The sequence below is a fragment of the Carya illinoinensis genome, chromosome 13 (genome assembly GCF_018687715.1).
Source record: "Carya illinoinensis cultivar Pawnee chromosome 13, C.illinoinensisPawnee_v1, whole genome shotgun sequence".
Classification (NCBI taxonomy): Eukaryota; Viridiplantae; Streptophyta; class Magnoliopsida; order Fagales; family Juglandaceae; genus Carya; species Carya illinoinensis.
In genome coordinates, this window is record NC_056764.1 from 6,107,421 (window position 1) to 6,123,647 (window position 16,227).

The following is a 16,227-nucleotide window of genomic DNA, read 5'->3' on the forward strand; positions in this document are numbered from 1 at the left end:
TTTAAAGAGTTCTTTAAAAGATTTTTCTTTATAATCAATCATTATGTCTTGCAAGTTTGATTATTTAGTTTAAGTATTTGATTCGTTATATAATTTTGATAATTAAGATTTAATCAATTTATTCAAAGAAATTGATAGACAATTTTGTAGGTGAACTAAGAAAATTTCAAACAAGAAAGAGAGAGTTTGAAGCTGATTACCTGGTGAAAGGAAGTAGCTTTCTGACCAGGTCCCCATTACGAATGGTCAAGCATCTGTTGCTGATGCAGATCGTAGCCATCTTTTTCAGACACCGAATAGAGATAATGCACATAAAGTAAATGGAAAATGTATCTGATGGTGGGCTAGAAGATGTTGACTTTTCTGGGCGGGTGGTTGCCGGGATAACTTATCAATTTAATACTCCACAATGCAATGGCAAGAGGAAAGAAACCCAAGTTTTGGACCATTGTTGATTGTTCAAAGTTCAAAGTACCCAATGAACAGAAAAGATAAAAATAAAAAACCTTTCATTAATAAAAATAAAAATAAAAAAAACTAAATGGAGACTGTACGAATCTACGATGATAATTTAAGCCCGAGAGATCCAACCGTAACATGGACAACATAAACGTCTGAGGGTGTTTCGTGTCCAACATGCTTTTCTATCCGAGACGCAGTCAATAAATATAAGTTTTGAATCAATACAAAACCGTGTTTGCCGCATATCAAAGATTCCATTTCCGGCTCTTGTGAAAGAACAATACAATTAATAGAATGAAGTTGGCTTCGCAACAGCGAGGAAGAACAATTTGGTACGCACCAAAAAGGTCCTTCTCATGGTCGTACCATGTACAATCGCCAGTCATAAGATAATATGATATGAAATTATCACATATTTACAAATTTTAAATTTATAAAAAGAGATAAATTTAATTATTTATATTATATTTTTAATAAATTATAATAAATTTTATGCATGACTTTTATTTCTTTTCTTTCTACGCTTGATTCTAGCTCCTTTCTTTTTTTCTTTTTTCTTTTTTTTTTTTTAATTCTAGCTCTAAAGGATGAATACAGAAGTTGGAGATGTATTTTTCGCTTTCACACTCAGCTGGTTGTCGTGTGTACAGGTTCTATCCTCGTGCCTTGAAAAAATAAATCCGAACTCCAAAATGGAAGTCAGTAACTACTCTCAACAGAATATTCCTATAAAATAAAGGTGTCACAGTCCCTCAGCTCTCTTCCAAGAACATGTGGGGTATATCGTCTAGCCACAGTTTTGACAATTGGGGTGAGGTAATGTCTCCAATCATCTTATTATTATAATATTTTTAAATTTTTATATAAAATATAATAAATAATTTAAATTTTTTAAAATTTAAAATAATAATAAGAATATTAAAAATTAATATTTTAAATTTTTATCTAAAATTTAAAATTCTCATTGCACTATCTAAACCTATCCTAAATTATTTTATTATTGGTATTCAGTAATTACTTTTTAAAAACCGGTATTAATATTTACACCATAAAGAAACCCTATAGGATTTTATAGTCAATATGAAGTTTATATCAGGTGGCCAAAACCTGGCAAGGTAGAACACAATTGATTAACCTGAGCTCAGCTTAATTACTTGTTTATTTTTCCAACATTTTCAGTTGATGGAGAGACCACAAACTAAAGTCAACATAATTTAGCAGTCTTTCAAACGTGCAAAAGGAAGGAAAAATGGAAAAATACTGCATTTTCGAGACCTGGTCTGGGAGTATGATCCGATCGATCATGGTCAAATACAGTTCCATTTTTGCATAAGATTCCTTTCACATTACAGGCGAGAGGTTAATTGGCAAGCAGCAATATATATTTTGTATGGATCATCTTAAGACAAGACTTAACTCGGGTTTTTCTATTCTTCTTAAATTGTTGAATGTTCTAGTTTTCCCTGGTGTCATCAAACAAAGAATAGGAATTGAGGATTTGGATCTCAATCGAGTTTAAGTTTTTGGGTACTTTTATTTTCTTGTGGAGTACACGCATAATGCAACAGTTCCCAGTGTTGGGTACTTATTTTCTGGCGTTATGTGTCTTATTCATATGCAACAGGCAATAGCTTGAACTTATGAATATTCATCCAAATGAAATTGTCAATGAGATCATGTTAGATATTTTTTTTAATGTCCCACATGACACGTGTTTGGCTTTTAGTCTCTTATTAAAATGAAGTTATCTAATCTAATCTCTAGAATATTGGTTGATACCATTAGATAAATAGTTTCCTAATTTTACTCCTGACTTAGATGGGAAGTGGAGTAGCGATTACTAAACCGTCAACAGTTACCAAAATGAAGTAGGTCATCTCTCTACCCATTTAAGAAGTATTGTACGATTTCCATCATCATATATGTGAATGTAACTTTTCATTTAAGAGAAAGGGTTAAGAGAAAGAAACCTATCTCCGTAATTCTACATTTTCAGATCAAGAATTAATTGAAGAAATCGCTATAAATTCCGGTATGTTATTTATGTTTGTGAAAATCATGATAATCAAGATCTTGGAATTTATAAACATTAAGTTTTACGTTTAATTTTCATTTACAATCCAAACATATCACTACAAAGAATACGCCCTGTTGCAGCTCTTGAATCCTTCGAAAATCACCCTATATTTCGCAGCTGATGGCCTGTACCAACAATCATGGCTTCGTCGCATGTTGGACGCCTTAGTTTCGTTGCAACTGCTGGAACTCAGCTAATGTCGTGAATCGTTGGCAAAGCAGATGTTTTCCATCGTTTTTTACTGATGGGAAAAACAGAGAAAAGCCGTTGCAACTGCTGTGGAGATTTCCGATTGTAATCGTTGCAGCTAAGTGTTTGGGTCGATTTACAACGTCGCATTACCGCTACGATGCCCCTGCAATTTATGGGGTGCATCCCCGACTGAAATTTAAATCGCTGTAACTTCTAACGTTACGTCGGTAGCCCATCCACCACAAATACTCTGTTTTTCGCTGATGCTGTCCTTTCTCAACAAGGTTGAAAACTAACGAGATATTGTTCTTAAGTCGCCGGCATAACCCAACAGTTTGCGGCTTTGGAAAATCGCTGCCATGCCTTCCTTCTCAACGAAAAGAGCTCTGACGCATCAAGTTGGCTATTTTGCCCCCCTGTCTATTACCCAGCTAGCGTCCATATATTGCCGCTGCATTAAGCGGTAGACTGTAGTGCCAGCAACCTTAATGGAATTAGTTGCAATGTGTCCTACTTAAAAGATCTTTTTCGTCCCAGCTGTTGCAATCAATTTATTTTACTGGATATTAGAGGCTTTTCCAGCAGATATTAGTTTTTGTTGCATCGATTTATTTTACAAGATACGTGAATACGACGGAAACCATATTTTAAAACTATTGGACGTTGTTTTGCCCCTATTTTTGTGTACTACATTTCTCCCCACAGACTATACAATATTGCATATTAACAGGCATTTACACGCTTTTGTAAGCTGCTACTTTAATTAATAAGTAGATCATAATATTGTCAGTAGAGCATTTTAGAAGACAATATTAGTCATTAATTTGGTAACATACTAAGTAGATCATATATATACCAATATTATCATAAATATAAAATAAAAATCTGAAATGTGTGTTCTCCATAAGGGTTGAGAGAATTCACAGGTTACCAAATTTATCATTGCCAATAGAAGTCAATAACTGTTTCTGGAAAAAGTGCTTAGTCAAATGAAGATCACAACAATCTTATATATTTTATATATCCATATATATATATATATATAATTTTATATATCCATATATATATATATATATATATATATATATAATTTTATATATCCATATATATAAAATTATATTTATTCATCAGTTTTTTTCATTAATAAACAAGCAGTTATATAGATTCCATGCTAATTGCTACAATAGACCACCTAAACCCCCTTGTTAAGTCATTCACTATGAAATTGCTATGTGGGTCTTGTAGCTCATGCAATAAATAGTCTAAAAACTGGAATTTCTTGAATTGTCTAGTGTCATATATGAAATCTGTAACCCCTTGCATAACAATTGAGCAATTGAAGAAACTAATGAACTTTCTCAATTCAACACATCTTGCAACCCAAACAAAATATTGCCATCCAAAATCCACAGCTTCATTGATCATCAAGCTCTAAATAAAGTGCCATTTTGGTGGAATACATAAATGGCCTGTGTTTCCAGAACATTTTTCTTACTTCCTTCCAACTGCCCAGCCCCTACTAACTAGTCCAATCCCCACAAAGTACCACATGTATTTAAACACTTTCACAAATCCATTTATATACACTGGTGCATTCGGATAATTCACACATAGAAAGAGAGGAGAGACTGATTTCTTACAATAGATATATTGTAATTGAATGGTACTCAATTAACCTTCTGGTCCATGCCCTCTGAACTGTCATGGAGCACTGCAGCATAGCCCTACACATTTGTGGCTGGAGTGGTAAGAACTGCTTAAGTTGGTCATATATAGCAGTACCGCAAAAATTCCCTAGCTGGCCGCCCATTAATACTGTAATGATTTCACATTACCTCCAACCACCTGCATTCCATAACCCATTTAACATCAATGGAGGTATATATGCAGTGTAAAGATATAGTTAACTTAATTGTTAATGGTATGCAAAAATCACTTTTCCGACATAATTAACATGATTGCTTACATATTCATGTACCTGCCTAGTTGCAGTCGCTTCTGTCACTCACTTCCCATATATAACTACAGCAGTTATACGTCGCTATTATGATCCCCTTATAATACTAGCAATGTCAATTAACCCAGTGTAAGTTCTCTCGAGATCAATTATTTGTATAATGATCAAATCTGAGCATTATATATCAACCTAATTAACTGTCCTATTTCTAGTTACTGAAGTTGGTCATGGTTTCACAATAAACTTCTTGTCAAACCCTGAATATATTACCTGGATTTCGACTTCCTATCCAGCCACTGCAATAATAAACCCCAACCTAATTAGCTGTCATTCCAAGATCTCACTAAACCTAGCTAGGATACAAATGTTCCTCTATTGGCATCTATGGTGTATGTTGTGTTCCTTTTAACTTAACACCTTTACATGAATAGACAATACTCATCCAACTATTACTTACAGTCATAAGTTGCTAGAAATAATAATGGTCTTTATGATCTTTAGTAGCCTTATAATTCAAATCATTTATAAGGGTATCATATACTATAAACCACTCAGTTTCAACCTACAAGATGAGAAAATGAATGAACACCATAGTTTAGGGCCATTTTGCTATCACTTTTTGAAGTAATAATCCCATTACTTCCTCCAACCTCTATCTCTAATCTGTGTAGACCACCCCGTATATTCATTTGGTATTAAAATTTGTCGATGATTCAAGTGCTGCCCCATATCTGTAGAAGCCAACATGCATCAGTCTTCTACACTATTGGACTAAGCATATATGAATGCAATAAAGGATTGCTAAACGGGAATGGCATGGTTATGACTAAATCTCTATAACATGTTGATCTCTTTGGCATTCTCAACTTTTTCTTAAACTACAACGCATAACCAAAATGACAGCCAAAGTTTTTCCAAATTTGAGAAAAATTCTGTACACAGGCCCATCAAAGCACATCTAAAACCTATGCTCTCTTTATTTTTTTTTATGAGTATCCTATGCTCTCTTTATTTATCATAATATATTGATGAAACTTTTTCAATAGCATGAATCAACAAACCAACTCATAATCATCACTACAACACAGTCATCCCAACAGAAACATTAACTTTTGTAATTTTCCCCACCTTTCAAGGAAATGTAACATATTTCCAGACATCTGCAACCATTTTCATTACACTTGAACATTTCGTTTTGGGATTTGCTGGAGATGTCGTCCCCCATATTGCTGTCCAGTTGCCACAGCCCAAAGGCAACCAATTCCATCACTGCCCTCTATGTTGTACCTGCATACCAACATCCCTGTCAATGTGAGTGTAATAATAGAGAGAGTGTGATTGGGTGAATTCACGAGTTCCTGTGAAAAATATATATACTTACATTTTGAATTTTTTACTAATTCAGCTTTGAGTATGTAACCCATTGAACTTCTCCCCTAATATCCTAACTTACTAGCTTAAAACTGACATCTACTCTGTTCATTAACCATGTCATATATGGCCAGCTAGAGAAATATTTGAACCTCCCCCAGCCATCCCACTGCATTTTGGCTTCCAAAAATATACTCCAGTTCGAACCCAAGGCATAGATAGACAGCAGTTTGCTACATATATATAGTTATATATTTATATGTATTCCCCCAGCCACCCTCTCCTCCTTTCCCAAAAAGCATGCAGTAGGCATGCACTATAATAACCCACAAAAAATGCACCCAAAATCTGTCAAAAAATTGCTAAAAGGTTTTTTCATGCAGCTCGGGGGTCACTGCCTCCCCCGAAGTGTATCTCCCTCGCGCGACTGAAATGAAGCCATGAAACTCCTCAACAAAGCATCAGTTTCAGTTTGACGCTCCACAACCACTCGCATTTCTTCCCTCACACGGTCTAGTTGACTCTTGTAGTCCTCTGCATCTTTCTTATGTTTTTCCACTAACAGGGCATACTCTTTAGCTTGTAACACGTCCTTTTCTCTTGTAGACTCTAGTATCACCATCTCTCCGAGGCCTCGTGCATATCCTGGCCTATGCCCAAGTACCTCCCTAAAGACAGCCTTAGCTGCCTCATCAGTGCGATTCTCAGGGGCTAAGTCATCCATCTTTCCAGCCATCTCCTTCTGCACATAGTGTAAAATCAATTACTCATCATGTTTCTGTTATGAAACCATGGTACAGATTTTCACCATTATTTTAACTATGCCTTTTAGTCTATCTGGGCTGAAAGATTTGAGATGGCTTACATAAATCTCTTCACTGGCATCTGTGACAAATCTATCATTCTTCTTTGACCAACGGACTGCTTTGTAGAAGTCCACTAAGTTTGCTCCTTCGGATCGCTATTTGTTAATAAAACATCCAATTTTGTTACATGGTTCAACAACCATAAAACCCAAAGGCCTTAAGACATATAGTACATAACAAATTCTGCAGTGAATAAATTAGTGTACAGCCACAGTTACAAAATCTGATTCCCCAGGACTAGATGTGCTTTGGATTTTTCATCAATTTACAACACTTTGTCTTACCCTATGATTCAAATGTAATGCATATATCCATTGCAAGTTAATAATCTAGTGGCAAGTCTAACGTCTTCGATCATGTTCTTAACTATCACCTGCAACCATTTGTCCATGAAAATTCATAACAATACCATAACTGGTTGCACAGCTAATATAGACATAGCATCAACTCTTGTGGAAAACAGTGCTTTATTTTATCACCGTACATGCATCTAACAACAACCCCTTTGATCTCTCCCCCCCACATTGCGCATACCTGGAGGTACATAACCCCTAACCTAGCTTGTATATGGCCTTATATTTTTGCATGCAACCGTAATACACAAATATGCTAATCTCACATTTGTCCTATTTTTGATAAATCTAATCTCATCATTATATGGCTGTCTCTGGAAATTGCACATAAGTATGGCAAATCTTTGACCACATAATCCAGTTAGATTTTAATACAGAATTTTTTAACATGCAAAAATCTGTTGGTTTACAATTACTGCAGCAACTTACAATTACTACCTCCAATCACTGATCGTAACAGAAGGCTGTGTGTTTAAAAATTTTCCACATGAAATTGTGATTTGCAGCTTAAGATTACCATAATCAGCTTGAATAAATTAGAAGCAAACCAACCCAAGCCCTATACCTTTTCCTCTAGGATCCTCACAAACGATTTCCGCCCTGCAGTGTGATTAATCTTCAGCTTCATACGATTCTCCTTATTTATGTTTGAGATTTTCTGCCATCATGCAAGTAAACAGGTTATTTTTCTGCCAACTATATGGACCTTTGTCAAGACTTTTCTATATTGTATATACAAAATGGTAGCCCAATAAGCAACAGCTTTAACATACCTTGAAGTGATCACTTCCCCATTGGCCACATAGCTTAACCCATACCAAGGGCTCGACCAAGCTTGTCCCACCAGCCAATGCCTCCTCATGCTCGCATATGCCAAATACTTCTTGTGAAGCTCATGGTGGAAGGCGTTAAATCTCTTACGCAGCTGCTTCCAAACTGCCAACCGATGGTTCTTAAGTTCCCAATCTAATTCAAAGTCACCCTACACAAAAAATAAACTATGGTCATCTAACCCATAGTTAAGTGGCCTTCCTTATACCAAGGCACCTACAGCTGTGTATATTGTCTTACCCTGACCCTGTCAATCAACTCATCCTTAACGGACTTGGGTACGTCCGTCCATCTTGCAAAGCTCATGTCCACATGATGTTTTAAAATCCACGTTACTCGTGTTGTAAAGAATAAGGCATTCTCACAGCAAGGTGCTGTCTCCCCATCATTTATTCTCAAAGGTACTTTCTCGTGCCTCCTTAATTTATCGAACTCGGTACACTTAGTGGGCCCACGTCCACGTTTCTGTTGTCCAACGTTTGTTACAGGAACTGCAGCTTCGTCCTCTGTCATTAAAATGTGAAAATAATGCAGTAATTATTTACTGACAACAATATAAAATTACCCAAAACAGCAAGCTGTAATATATTGTATTGCAAGTCACTTGATTCTAAAGGTACATGAATAACACAACTAATGCCTTACCAATATTGTCTCTAGTAGAAATGGCTCCTGTTATCGGATTGGTTCTGGGGTTATTAATTTCATGTATCGGTGGCTGTGTTGACTCATCATAGTCCTCTCCTTGACCCTCTCGCTGACTCCATCGCCAAATATTGTCTCTATTAGTGTCTGTTGTCGGTATTGGATTGGCGTAGACAGGATATCTTTCTATGGAGGGTGGCTGTGTTGACTCATCATGCATTTCCCCATTAACCTCTCGCATTATCCATCGCCAAATAGGGTCTCTATTAGTGTCCACTGTTGGTATTGGATTGCCATTGACAGTATTTCTGAATGCGGATGGTGGCTGTGTTGACTCATCATAGCTCTCGCCTTGACCCTCTCGCTGACTCCATCGCCATATATTGTCCCTATTAGTGTCATGAGTCGATATTGGATCAGCATTGACAGTATTTCCTTCTTTGGAGGGTGGTTGTGTTGACTCATCAAATCTCTCGTCTTGATCCTCTAGCTGACTCCATCTCGAAATACACCCTCTATTAGTGTCCGTTGTTGGTATTGGGTTGTCGTTTGCATGAATTCTTTCATGTAATTGTGGCTGTGTTGACTCATCAGAGCTCTCGCCTTGACCCTCTAGCTGACTCCATCGGCAAATAAGTGGAGGCCGTCGTCGGCCTCTTGAAAAAGGTCTACCTCGTCTTTTAAATTGTCGAACTCCTCTACCCCTTGCTCTCCCACTTTGTTCCATCTACTTATCCAACTTGATCTGAAAATCATTGATTGTCAATCAATGAAGTAAATCTCCTACAGCCTAAAGGGTTATATTACTGAACCTCCCCCTTTAGGTGATTGAGTCAGTTCATGTATCAAAATAGATCATGCAATAAATATAAATTAATTCCAGGTCAAATTCTGTCAAACATTCTCCCTAACACAGAAAGTTTACTGTTCTGTAATATTACAGAGTACAAGAAAACTGCATGCAAGTCTATATTTATATTAAGTGGGAAAAACTGCACTTTACCCAAATCTTATGTTTTGCTCGTTTTTGGCTAGATTTCCTACTCATGTCATTAAAATTGCTCTACACAGAACATGTTATTTAAATTGCTCTACACAGAACATGTACCACTATTTGACAAGATGTAAAACACTGCCAAAGCAACACCATGCAGCTTGCAATCAACCTACAGGTATAATAGTAGAGCAATATCAATAGAGTTTAGATTCTTAAGTTCCATTTACAAGAAGTCCTAACCAGTGCTTCCCTGTCTTAATACTATTTCTTAAGACAACTCAAGTAACAACTTACGGCTGTTTATGTTAGCTCATTTATTCCGTAATAACCCATATCAACCTATGCAGCAAAATAAGTTACTATTATCAAGTTGGCCTTATAGTCTTAACAGCTTCCCTCTATAGCCAAATTTACAGCATGTTATTTCAAAGTTTGAAGTTAGGCATGCAATATATGGTCCTACATCTGCACTTCCTCACTTACCATGCAGCTGAATAATCTCAACCTAACATAAGGAAAGTAGATTACCTCCTTGAATATTTTGTACTGGACCAATGCTGTTGTTGGTTAGGTAGCAACTTACCTGGTTGGTAATCCAAGGGTTGCCAAAATGAATCTGTCTTCTTGAAGTGATCGGATGGTTACTGGGCATGTAGCATGACCTGCCCAATATGAGTCAGGCATCAACACTAGCTTCTGATATGGATCAAGATATTATAATACTTCAATTATCAGCATTTCAATTCACTAGTAAGCATACTTGACTATGATTTAATCAAAAAATCTGTTAATATGTATGGAGTTCAAAGCCTGGCCTTTTATGCTAGTACCAAGGGTAAGAATAGGAACAAAAGTGTTGTTAAATGACCGTGCATTGCATTCTTCCAAGCCAAACCTAACCTGGATCGTAACAGGTTTGGTTAAGCTTAACCTTTTATATCACCATTTTTTTTTCTGTTGTTGGACTATGTACTCAACAACATTTCACTCTCCATGTAATGGAGAACTCTCTATAGAGTTATACCACATAACTCTGAAGAATATATATAGTGTCCACATCATATACACACTGTCAAATCAGCCCACCCAACAGAAATCACTACAACCCTCTCAATCTCCAACTTCCCTCCCATTAGAAAATTTCAGCATGAATCGCAAAGAACAAGAAAAAGAAGAAATACAACGGGAAACCAGTAAGGAAATCATGAACAACATTTATTCATGTTGTCCAGAAAATGAAACGATAGAAGCATGCCTATAGAAGAACAAACCAGCCTTTGTGTCTTCATGAAAAGCTATAAATGAATACACAGAACAAGAAATACCTTCCTCACTTACCTTGAACCTTTTAACAGCAAGTCTGAAATTTAGCACCTCTTACCAAGTGGGTGTTGGCAGTTTTGCAGCAAGAAGGCCCAAACTTTCCTCAGAAATATGGAAGCCAAGAGCAGTAGCTGAATTCAACTGAGAAAACTAGAGTGGCAAGTTCTTCAGCTTCGAAATATGTATGATCAGCACCAACTGTGTACTTCATTCAGCTGATATGCAATAGTTTAAATGGGGCAACTTCCAAATTTACCCCTACTTTTCCAACTTTCAGTAAACAGTCTCCCGCCCAATAAAATCCAGTGCCAAAACTTTCCCCCCACCCCACTGATATTAAATCCAGCTATTTTCACATCAGGTTTTTATTAAGTTTACACTAAATAATTTAAGTTACCATTTACCTGAAATTAGCTTTTAAGTAAATCAAATTATTTACTTAGAAACGTCTCTTGATTCTGATGTATTGTGTTATAATACATCATGTCTTAATTTGCAGTAGCATTAATTAATTCTTAGTGTTGATAAGAATTTCAAAGTTTACAATTTTATAATACTGCCCACAACTGACACCATAATATATTATGCATATCTAATACTGGGAAGAAAGCTTGCAATTTGGAAATATCAATTAACCAGAACCTTTAGTGCAGCTTCTCTGTCTGGGTGCCTGTTATCAGCATGTTACCTTTGAATACCCAGGTTTTTCCTTATCACCAACTTTCGTCAGTTGAAACACATTTTAGTAATTATTTAAGAACTCCCTTATATTGGCCCAAATGAGTCCAATTATTTTAATCTATGCTTGTCTCCCCTTGCATACAATATAGTAATTATATCTATATTAGTTACCTCACTTTCCAATTGTCTATGGTCATCTGCCAATTGGAAAGTGCAACACAGCCATTTCAACGAATTAGTTTAAAATGCTTTGGATTCTTTTTCATTATTGGACAAGATTTCACCTGCAGACTCTGTCAACTCGATTCTGGTCCTTATATGGAGCTAAAAATAACGGGCAAGTTCCACTATATTTATACCATGCATTAAGTGATCATCTCATTACAAGTTAATTTATCAAGAAAATCTTCCAATATATCGACGGTGAATACCCAGGCTAGCTTTATTGGGATAACTCAATTGTAATGCACTGCCCATGTAAAATACTCATGCAGTTCAGTTATGTGTATGGCACTAGAAGTATCATTAATATGTTCAATTGTAATTGTGCATGTTGTCTATATGGACTGCATTTTATTCTAATATTAAGATACCAAGCAATAAGTTATAAAAATGAGCTTCAGTTTGCATTTTCTCCATGCTCCTACTGCATCTCCACATTACTAATCGTTGCTACACAATGTCCACATTTTCTCTCTACTTATAACTTCATGCATTACTTAATTTTGGACATAATTATGGATGCAGTAAAAAATACAATTTTTACTCTTCAAACGCATCTCATTCAAGTTGCACATGGTTAGTTTTATATAGTACATCACATGCACTATAGCATAGACTTAGTAGTCGACTTTGACCAGCTAACATTTAGCTACAACAGCAGGCTGTCGTGTTACAGCTTAGTTCATTTTATCACCTGCAGTAACAGCACACATCCATAACCATGGTTAGTACATGTGTTATGATGTTTGGCTAGAATCAACACAAAGACTCCAGTAACACAAGCAAGCAATAAATAACGGCCATTTGGCCACTTACTACCCAAGTTGCCCCAAGTAGATATTAAAGCGCCCTGCACAAGAATATTTTCATTACACTACAACCATCAATAAATCGCACAGTACAGGATAATGCATTTATTATAGAATAGCTATCACTAATAAGTAGGATGATGACATATTAGTAGTAAAGGTTATGGCCATTGAAGTCCAGTAGTCAAATAATATGAATTTGTTTACCTTATATACAAAGCACATTTAGTGGTCTAATTCGACATTGACTCTTCATCTGCCGAGAAATATTCCTCGTCTGAATATTCCCCATCGCCATAACCATCTTCTGAAGCTTAAGCAAAGGCCTCATTGTTGATGAGATCTCTGGTATTCTGATCGTCACGGCCCAAATGCATAGCTTCTGGGGCATCAATACTTATAGGTTCTATATCAGTCCTACTTAGTGGAGTTATGACTAGATCATCATCACAATGCATAGGAGCATACTCATATGATGGAACATCATCTTGATAGGCATCATCGTCACTTGATTCGACATCATTATCATCTAATGCCCTCGGTATTGGTGGAATGTCGTAAACATTCCTATTTGTGAACTTCTGAACAACATACCAATTCCCTTTCAACCTGTTGAACTCAAGATTTCAAGTTTCATGTGATTATAAATCTACACATGGATTTTGATGATAACAAATGAATTCAAAGAATAAAGAAGTCTCAAGCTCAAGTTGTCTACACAATGGAGTCAAGCACATCAAGGAAACAAGCATGAGCAAGAAGGGAACAAGTTCACATTAAAATTATAGAGTAATGTTGTAAATCTCTTCAAAATTCGAAATTAGGATTAATGCTCAAAATTAATATTTTATCATAAAGCATTAAAATACATTTTCCACATGTGCATGAATATTTTTGAAAATTAAATTTGAAAATTTTGAAAGATGATTGATTGTCATCTTTTGCATGTGCATGCCTTGATTAAAGAGTTGAACTTTGAAAATATTAAAGATGATTGATTGTCATCTTTCACATGTGCATGTTTTATTTGAATATTTTCAAAAGTGATTGATGCTTTTTTAGACTTATACAAAAAGTAAAAGATTAGGTTTGAATTTTTTGAAAATGAAAGTGTGCTCATTTTGTCATATGCCAAAAGTAAAAGATTAGGTTTGATTTTTTTGAAAAAGTGAATGATGTTGTCTTTGACAATTGAGAAAGAAGAACCTTTTATTTGAATTCTTTGAAAAAGTGAATGATGTTGTCTTTGACAATTGAAAAAGAAGAACCTTTTATTTGAATTTTTTGAAAAAATGAATGATGTTGTCTTTGACATGTGAATCTTTTTAAATTTGAATATGAAGTCTCATATGCCTATAAATAGATCATTTGAGAGCTTCACATTCACAACACCAAGAGCATACAACATTCATTCAAAGCTTTCATTCTCTCTTCTCTAAACATTGAGCCTTAATCCTTGTTCATTTTGAGAGATATAGCTTGCGCTGTATTGTTCTTATTTCACTCGTTGAGGAGTGTTTTCTGATAACCTACCCACTATCAGCTTTTGTATCAGAAAAAGGGTGTGTATAACCCTTGTGTGTGTAGAAAGTATTCTACACAGGGAATAGTTGAATCACCACGTGTAAGGTGATTGCAAGTGTAGAGGGTGTTCTACACGGATCCTTTGTAGCGGTGTTGTTCAAAGGTGTAATAGGTTTCTATCTCCACCTGAAGGAGGTTGAATAGTGAATTTGGGAATCCTCAAGGGGTAGCTTGAGGCGAGGACGTAGGCAGTGGGGCCGAACCTCGTTAACATACTGAGTTTGCTTCTCTCTTACCCTTACTCCTTATATTTATTGTTATTTCATATTTTGTTTATATTTTATATTATATATTTGATTTATAATTGTTATTTTTTTAATACAACTCAATTCACCCCCCCTCTTGTGTTAGTCATCTGGGCAACAATTGGTATCAGAGCTAAGAGCTCTATTATAAGATTAACTATCTTTTGAGTTAAGATCTTATGGCTAACATTGCAGCTTCATTTGGTGAAGGTCAATCTAGTAGTCGGCCTCCACTCTTTTGTGGAGATAATTACTCATTCTGGAAAGTTAGAATGAGAATATTTCTTCAAGCTCAAGGTAGAGAAATATGGAAATGTATTGTAAATGGACCTTATATTCCAACAAAAGTGGTTGGTGGAGTAAAGGTCAAAAAGGAAGAAGAAGAGTTTGATCGTGAAGACGATAGACTTTATACTTTAAATTTAACTGCTATGAATTTATTATATAATGCTCTTAATGGAAATGAGTTTAATAGAATAATGAATTGCGCTACGGCAAAGGAAATTTGGGATAACTTGGAAGTAACTTATGAAGGAACTTCGCAAGTCAAGGAATCAAAAATTTATATTCTTACTCATGAATATGAAATGTTTAAGATGAATGATGATGAATCTATTTCTAGTATGCACACTCGTTTTACTAACATCATAAACAGCTTGACAGCTCTTGGCAAAGTTTATTCCAAGGTGGAGATAGTAAGAAAAATTCTCAACTCTTTACCAAAACGTTGGGAATCAAAAGTTACAGCGATTCTTGAAGCTAGAGACCTCAAGAAGCTCGAAGTCAATGAACTCATCGGGTCACTTATCACCCATGAGTACACATTGAAAAGAGGAGAAGAAGAAGGAAAGCCAAAGAAGAGCTTAGCACTTAAAGCTGTTCCTCATGAAAGTGAAAGTGATGAAGATGAGGAAAATGACGATAAAGATGAAGAAGTTGCGATGATAACAAGAAGAATTCAGAGGTTCTTGAAGAAAAATAGAACTCCTCCGAGGAAATCTTTCAAAAAGTTTTCCAAGAAAGATTCAGGTAAAAACGACACTTTAATTTGTTATAAATGCAATAAACCTGGTCATATCAAGCCAGATTGTCCTCTGCTAAAGAAAGATCGAAACAAGGGCAAGAAAGCAATGAAAGCTACATGGGATGATGATTCAAGTAGCTCAGATAGTGAAGCAAGCAATGAAGAATCAGCAAATCTTTGTCTTATGGCTAAAGATGACATTGAGGTAACAAATCTTGATAATATTGAAAATCCTTCATATGAAGAATTGCAAAATGTTTTAGAAGAGATTTATGAGGAATTTGAAAAATTGGGTATAAAGTATACTGCTTTGAAAAAGAAAAATTCTTCTTTAACAAACGAAATTGAAATTTTAAGAAAAGAAAGTATCATTTTGAAAGATGAAAATCTTGAATTGAATAAGAAGAAAACCGATTTAGAAAATATTGTTGAAAACTTTACGAATGGAAAAAGAAATTTTGAAAAACTTCTTGGTAGTCAAAGATGTGTTTTTGACAAGGCAGGTTTGGGATATATGCCAAAACAAAAATACAAACCTTATAAAAATTTCTTTAATAATCATTCTACCTCAAAGACTAATATTCAAAA